Raw genomic sequence first — 8,513 nt, forward strand, 5'->3', positions numbered from 1 at the left:
AATCACAGACAACCTTGTTTTTCCAGATGAATGGTAGCTGTTTATCCATTTATTGCCCATCTCATGAATAGGAAGTAATAGTTCCATCCAACAGTAAAACTCTTCTCTCTAGAAGACCACTATCAAAATGTACACTTTCTTCTGTGAGGGAAATTCTCTTAGACCTCTTATGGAAGCACAAAATATCAGAGTTGGGAGAGTCTTCAGAGGTCATCTAGTCCAATACATACACAAATAAGAAACTCATAACATCTTGTTGGCATCCAGTTTTGGTGATTTCCTATGATGGGCAACTCAATACTTCTTATATCAGCTCATTCTATTTTTATACACACCTACTTGTTAGGAAGTACCCCCCCCCCCCCCATTTCAAGCTACTTACTTAATTTTATCACTTCTTCCCATTGTTCCTAGTTTATTCCTCTGGGTCCAAATAAATAAGTCCACTTCCTTATTCACTTAACAATTATTCAAATACTTGGTAATTATATCCTTTAACAGATGTCCTTTCCAGATGCCCATTATCACCACTATTATTCAATATTGTGCCAGAAACATCTGAGATAGCAATAAGAAAACAAAAAAATTGAATGAATTAGAATAGGCCATGCAACAATTCTATCACTCTTTGTAGATGATATGATGCTACCCTTAGAGAATTCTATAGAGAATCAACTAAGAAATTAGTTGAAGTGACTAACAATTTTAGCAAAGTTTCAGGAGAGGAAATAAACCCACATAAATCATCAACATTTCTCTGTATTATCAACAAAAGTCTAGCAACAAGAGATAGAAAAAGAAATTCCATTTAAAATAACTGTAGATGATATAAAACATTTAGGAGTCTACCTGCCAAGAAAAACCCAGGAACTATATGAATACAATTATAATTGTGTCTGACTTTGTGTGGAAAGTGTATTATAATTGCATTCATATTGAAAACTGGAAAATTTGGAACATTGGAAAAGTATTGATTGCTCCTGAATAGGCTGAGCAAATATAATAAAATGACAATTCTTGAAGCAGAGTGAAATGAGCAGAACCAGGAGAACATTGTACATAGAGACTGATACACCGTGGTACAATTGAATGTAATGGACTTCTCTACTAGTAGCAATGCAATGATACAGAACAATTCTGAAGGTCTTATGAGAAAGAATGCTATCCACATTCAAAGGAAGAACTGTGGGAGTAGAAACACAGAAGAAAAACAACTGCTTGATCACATGGGTCAATGGGGATATGATTGGGAATATAGACTCTAAATGATCACCCTAGTGCAAATAATAATATGGAAATAGGTCTTGATCAATGACACATGTAAAACCCAGTGGAGTTGCATGTCAGCTATGGGAGGGAGTTGGGGGGAGGGGAGGGAAAGAACATGAATCTTGTAATCATGGGAAAATATTCTAAATTAACTAATTAAATAAAAATTTCATACCAATCAAATGACCAAAAACTTATTTTATAGCACTAGAAAAATAATATAAAAATTCATGTGGAGGAACAAAAGGTCAGGAATATCAAGGGAATTAATTAAAAGAAATGTCAAGGAAGATAGCTTAGCAGTACCAGATCTTAAACTATATTATAAAGCAGTAATCATCAAAACAATCTTTTTTCTGGCTAAGAAATAGAATTATGGATCAATGGAATAGATTAGGTAAACAACATGCAATAATAAATGACCATAGTAATATAGTGTTTAATAAACTCAAAGATCCCAGCATTTGGGACAAGAACTCACTATTTGACAAAAACTGCTGAGAAAAATTGAAAACAATGTGGCAGAAACTAGATGTAGATCAATATCTCACATTGTATACCAAGATTAAGTCAAAATGTATAAATGATTTAGACATAAAGGGTGATACCAGAAGCAAATTAGGGGAGCATGGAAATTTCACCTGTCAGATCTATGAATAAGAAAAGAAGTTATGTGCAAACAAAAGAAATAGAGCATTATGAGATATAACTTGTATAATTTTGCTTATATTAATTTTTTTATTAATAGAATTTATTTCCATGTATCCTAGTCCCTCTTTCCCCTCTCTGTGTCATAGAAGGCAATGTCTGTTATACAGAAATGTATGTAAATATGTCTTTCATATTTCTATTTTTTCAGTTTGTTTTCTGGGGTGGCATTTATTCTCTTGGTTATATTTATTTTGCTGTGTATTGTCCCATGTAGTTCTTTCCAAGTTTAAAAAAAAATTAGCCTGCTCATCACTTCTTTGATTGCAGTAGTATTCCATCACAATCATATACCATAGTTTGTTTAGCCATTCCCCCAATTGATAGATGTTCCCTCAATTTCCTGTTTTTTGTCACAACAAAAAGATCTGGTATAAATATTTTGGAACATATAGGTTGTTTTCCTCCCCCCCCCCCCTCATCTTCTAGGGAAACAAACCCAGCAATGGCATTGCTAGATCATTTGAGGATTTCTTTCTGGAGGCAATTTCTGAATTATTTCCATTTCAATTTTATTTTCTTGTTCAAGGATCTCTAGGCAGTTATCTTTGATAATTTCTTGTAATATACTATCCAAGGTTTTTTTCATGATCATGGCTTTCAGGTAGTCCAATAATTCTTAAATTGTCTCTCTCAGATCTATTTTCTGGGTCAATTGTTTCTTTTCAATAAGATAGTTCATGTTTTCTTCTGTTTTTTTTTTCATTTCTTTGATTCTGCTTTATTATTTCTTGATATCTCATGAAATATTTAGTTTTCAGATGGTCAATTCTGATTTTAAAGGCCTGATTTTCCCCTGTCAGTTTTTGGTTCTCCTTTTTCAATTCACCCATTTCCTCTTGAATCACTTTCATTTCTCTTCCCCACTTTTCCCCTACCTTGCTTAATTGGTTTTTGAAGTCTTTTTTTTTTCATTCTTCTAGAATTTGTGTCAGATTCATATTTTTCTTTTGGACTTTGCATGTGTTTCTTTTCCTTTTGCTGTCCCCTTCTATGTCTGTACCTTGCTTTTTGTCTCCATAAAAATTATTTAGAGTTAGGTGCTTTTTTTGTTGTTTGCTCATTTTTCCTATCTAATTTTAGGTAGGCTCTGTTTTCTGGGGAGTTGGAGTACCCTCTTAAACTTCAGTCTTTCCTTGATGTTAAAACTCAGCTTATTTTCTGGGTTGTTATTACTTTACCATATAGTCTGAGGGCTGACAGCTCTGAATGTCCCCTCCCACTGCTGATTCAATTAACCCTTGAGATGCTGATAGCTTACTTTCCTCAGGCTTAGGTGTAAGCTTTTGATCTCGGTCCAAACTTGATCAGGTCAGGGCTGATCAAATTCTATTCCCAGGCTTAGGCTCAAGGTTTTGTTCTCACAGTATTCTTGATCCAGTCAGGCACACCCTTGATTGCCCTGTCCTGGAGCTCTGCCCCTAGTTTTGGATAAAAAGATCTGGAGGTGGGGTTCCCTTGTGAACTATGTCCTCACCCCAAACCATGGATTATGTCCTCACCCCAAACCATGGATTATGTCCTCATCCCAAGCCCAGAATAGGATTCCTGGCTTCATTCCGGACCAACATGGATAAACCCACTTCATCCCAGACTGCCCTGAGTTGGGACTCTGGATTTCTCTACAGATTTGAAATTTCAAGGGGCATGGGTTGGCTTAGACCACTATTTTCCCAGGCAGGATTTCAGGGTCAGAATGTTGACTTTGAATTCGATTCCAAACCTGGAACAGTAGATGTGGAGTTAGGGTGGGGGAGTGGCTTGCTCTTGGCTTGCTTTTCCCTTCTTGCTACACCTCTTGCTGTCTCTACTCTCCTCTAACCCCAGTGCCCCAGATGTTCTCTGCCTACTTTTGGTGTTTTTATTTTCTTGAAAGTTGTTCCATTCTGTCTTCTTGTTGGTATTCATTTTGTGGTGATATTTTAATATTGATTGGAGAGGATTCTCGTGGTAACATGGAGTTGCTGCTCTAGTTTCTCCTCCATCTTGGCTCCAGCATTGATAGATCAAAAGACATATAGTTTTATAATTCTCTGGATGGAATTCCAAATTGCTCTCCAAAATGATTTGATCAGTTCACAGTTCCTCCAACAGTGTATTAGTCTCTTCATTTTTTCACATCCCCTCTTGTCATATTTGCCCTTTTATCATTTTAGCTTCTTATATTAAATTGAAGAGTTTTTACACAAATAAGGCTAATGTAACAAAGATTAGAAGGAAAATAGATACATGGAGAAAAAAATTTTATAGCAAATATCTCTGATAAATGCTTCATTCCTCAAATATGCAGAGATATGAGTGAAATTTGTAAGAAAACAAGCATTTTCCAATTGATAAATGGCCAAAGGATATGAACAATCAGTTTTAAGATAAAGAAAATCAAAGATATCTATAGTTATATCAAAAAAATGCTCTAAATCATTATTGATTAGGGAAATGCAAATTAAAACAACTTTGAGGGACTGCCTTACACTATCCAATGGGCTAACATGCCAGAAAAGGAAAATGATAAATGTTGGAGGAGATTTGGGAAAATTGAGATGCTAATGCAGCACTGTTGTTGATGGAGTTGTGATCTGATCCAATCATTTTGGAGAGCAATTTAGAAATATGCCCAAAGGGCTCTAAAACAGCATATCCCAAGACCCAGCAGTACTATAATACCTAGTGGTCTGCATCCCAAAGAGATCAGAAAAGGGATGGGTAGTGGGGAAAGAGGTAGCTAGGTGTCTCAGTGGATAAAGAGCCAGGTTTAGAGATCAATGTCCTGGGTTCAAATCTGGTCTCGGACATTTACTAGCTATGTGATCCTAGGTAAATCACGTAACCCCAATTGTCTAGCACTTACCACTCATGTATCTTGGAACTGATATCAAGTGTTGATTCTAAGACAGATGGTAAGGGTTTTTTTTTTTTTAAGATGAGGGGGGAAGGACTTATTTGTACAAAAATATTCAAAGCACCTTTTTGGTTTTTGTGGTAGAAGAGAATTGGAAAGTGAGGAGTGATGGGAATAACTGACCAAGTTGTAGTATATGAATGTAATGGAATACTATTGTACAATAAGAAATGAGTATGAATATTTCAGAAAAATCTGGAAAGACTTACATGAACTGATGCAAAAAAATGAGCAGAACCAGGAAAACATTGTACATAATAACAGCAACATTGCACAATCACCAACTGTGAGTGGCTAAGCTATTTTGATCAACATAATGATTCAAGATAATTCCAAAGTATAAAAAACGATTGATGATTTTTCCAATTTAGTTTTTATCTTGGGATTTTTAATTTGTTCTTTTTCTATTTTTTAAGTTGCAAACCCAATTCATTGAGCTCTTCCTTCTCTATTATATTGATATAGCCACTCAGAGATATAAAATAAAAGTGTGAATTATGTCCTCATCCCAAGTCCAGACTGGCTTCTCTCTGGTCCATGTAAGATCAGTCCATGTAAGCCCAGATTGCTTTGAGCTGGGACTCTGGACATTTCTACAGGTTTGAAATTTCAAGGAGTGTGGGCCGGCTTGGACCACTATTTGCCCAGTTGTGATCTCAGGATCTGAATGTTGGCTTGAGCTTAGGTTCTAAATCTGGGACAGCAGATGTAGGGTGGAAACATGTGACTTGCTCTTCCCTCCTTGCTACAGCCTCTTGCTGGCTCTGCTTTCTTCTCACCCCAGTGCCCCAGATGTTCTCTGCCTACCTTTTGGGTTTTTCTTTTCTTGAAAGTTGTTTCACTCTTGTCTTCTTGTTGGTTCTTTCACTCCTGTATTCATTTTGTGGTGATATTTTAACATTGGTTGGAGAGGATTCTCATGGTAACTTGGAGCTTCTCTGTTCTGCTCCACCATCTTGGCTCTGTGCCTGGAAGTCCATTGATGAGTTTTCTTGATGAAAAATGCTGATGGATTCTGAATTCAGATTGATGCATGCTATTTTCACTTTTTTGTGGATTTTTTTAGAGGAGGAAATTAGTTTTTTCACAACATGACTAATATTTATGTTTTATATGATTGCACATCTATGGCCTATATCAAATTGCTTACCGTATCATGGAGTATGGAGACAAGGGAGAAAGTTTTGAACTTAAATTTAAAAATAAACCTCTTATCTTCTTAGAATCAATACTATGTATTGGTTTCAAGGCAGAAGAATGGTAAGAGCTAGCCAAACAAAGTTAAGTGACTTGCCCAGGGTCACACAGTTAGGAAGTATTTGAGGCTATATTTGAACCCAGAACCTCTCATCTCGAGGCTTGACTCTCAAAAGACTGAGCCACCTAGTTGCCCCTAGTACTTAAAATTTTTTAAAAATGTTAGAAAAAAATTTTAATATGTAATTGGGAAAAATAAAATATTATTTAAAAAATAGTAGTCCTTTCTAGTACCCTTTACAAGTCTACTGTTATGCCTCAGAGACTGAGATTCTCAGAATTGGAAACCTCCTTCTAATAATAGCTGTAGTCCTTGAGACCCAGACAAATACAACCCCTTTACTTCTTTAGGCTCAGTATCCACTCACTTCCTTCCACTGATGCTCATCTGCTTTTAGATTCATATTTTCTAAGTCCTTTACCTTACTGGTTGACCATCCTGTGAATATACTTTTTATTAATGACTTTCCAAAAATGTGGCACTCCAAATTGAACATAATAGACCAACTGTGAACATTGTTGTACAATAGCAGAAAAAAGTCATTTCCTTTATTATAGATACCATGACCTGCAAAAATGTATTCAATTTTCTGGCTATTATAACACTGTTGACTCATTTAATTTTATAGCTATGATTTTAGCTAATACAAATGTGGAACAGAACAATAGGAAAGAAAGAACCTGGAGACACTCCAATATAAACCTTCTTTCAGGATTCATTGACTTTAACCTAAAGACTATTCTATTAATTCTGTACTCCCAAAACTGCCCACATTTTTCCATCTTGTCCACAGTTAGTTTAAGAGACTTTTGCCGAATATTTTGCTAGGGTTCTACTGATCTAAAAGACTAGTAACCCTGTCAAAAGAGGAAATTAATTTAGGGTGCCATGGTCTATTGTTGGTGAAATCATTCTGATTCTTGGTAATTGCTGATTCCCTTTATTTTTTAAGATCATATATCTTCATATGCAAAAATCTACCTTCCTCCCATCTGTCCAAATTTCTACACCCTCTTCTAATGAAGGAAAATTAGAACTGTTGTTAAAATATGTATAGTGAAAGCAAATGTCCAAAAATATCTCACTTTGCACTCTGAGTTTTTCATCTCTCTTTGGAAACATGTTTCATCATTAGTCCTCTGGAACTATGGTTGGTGATTATATTGATCAAAGTTCCTAATTCTAAGCTGCTTGTTCTATTATATTTCTGTCACTGTCTTTCCTGGTTCTATTCCCTTCACTCTGCATCAGTTCATATAATTCTTTTAATATTTCTCTGAAATTCATCTCCTTCATGAATAACATTCTATCATATTTATATATCATAACTTGTTTGACAATTCCTTAATTCATGTTTTTAGATTACAATTCTTTGCTATGTCAACAAAAGTCATAAAGGGAGAGCTAGGTGGATCAATGGATAGAGGATCAGGACTGGAGTTGAGAGGATCTGAGTTCAAATTGGACCTCATATACTTCTAGTTGTGTAACCCTGGGCCAGTCACTTAATTCTGTTTGCCTAGCCTTTGATCTTTTGTCTTAAAGTTGTTACTAAAATAGAAGGTAAAGTTTTTAAGCTGTAAAAATTTATTTCACATTCTTACAGTTTTTGTGTTTGTTGTTTAAGACTAATCCCTTCCTTAGCTACTTTCTTAACTACTTCTAATTCCTACTCATTTCCTTCTCTCTTCCATTCTCTCATTTCTCTATTAAGTGGGATGTGTTTTTGTACTCAGTTGTGTTTTAATGTTTTAATTCTTTCATTCTTCTATCAGTTCAGATGAGAGTGAAATTCAACTGTCAGTCACTACACCTACTATCCCTTCCTCCTTATTATAAAAAACATGCTTAGCTGAGGATTCTGAGCAATCCAAATAATTTACTCTAACCTTCCTTTCCCTTCTCCCTCAAGTGTATTCTTCTTTCCCCTTCTTTTCCTTCCTTCTTTTAAAATCAAGACATAACAAAATCACCTCCTGGCCTTCTGTTTAATTAGATTCTGATGATAAGGTTCACTGGAGATACATATATCATCTTCTCAGATTGGAATATAAGCAGTTTATTTTTGTCTAGTTCTTTTTTATGTTTTTTTTCCTTTTGATGCTTCAAAAGAGCTTCAAAATTTCTTCAAAACTCTGGTCTTTTCATCCTGAATGCTAGAAAATCCTTTATTTAATTAAAGTTCTATTTTTTCCCCTTTAGGATTATATTAAGTTTTGCTGAGAAAGTTATTTTTGGCTACAAACCTTCTGGAATGTGGTATTTTAAGCACTCTGCTCCGAAATAGAGGTGGCTGCTAAATCATGTGTGATCCTGACCATTGCTCCTTAGTACAATACTTGAATTCTTAATTTCTGGATGTTTGCTGACATTTTTTTC

This window comes from Monodelphis domestica, chromosome 1, assembly GCF_027887165.1.
Source record: "Monodelphis domestica isolate mMonDom1 chromosome 1, mMonDom1.pri, whole genome shotgun sequence".
In the NCBI taxonomy this organism is placed as follows: Eukaryota; Metazoa; Chordata; class Mammalia; order Didelphimorphia; family Didelphidae; genus Monodelphis; species Monodelphis domestica.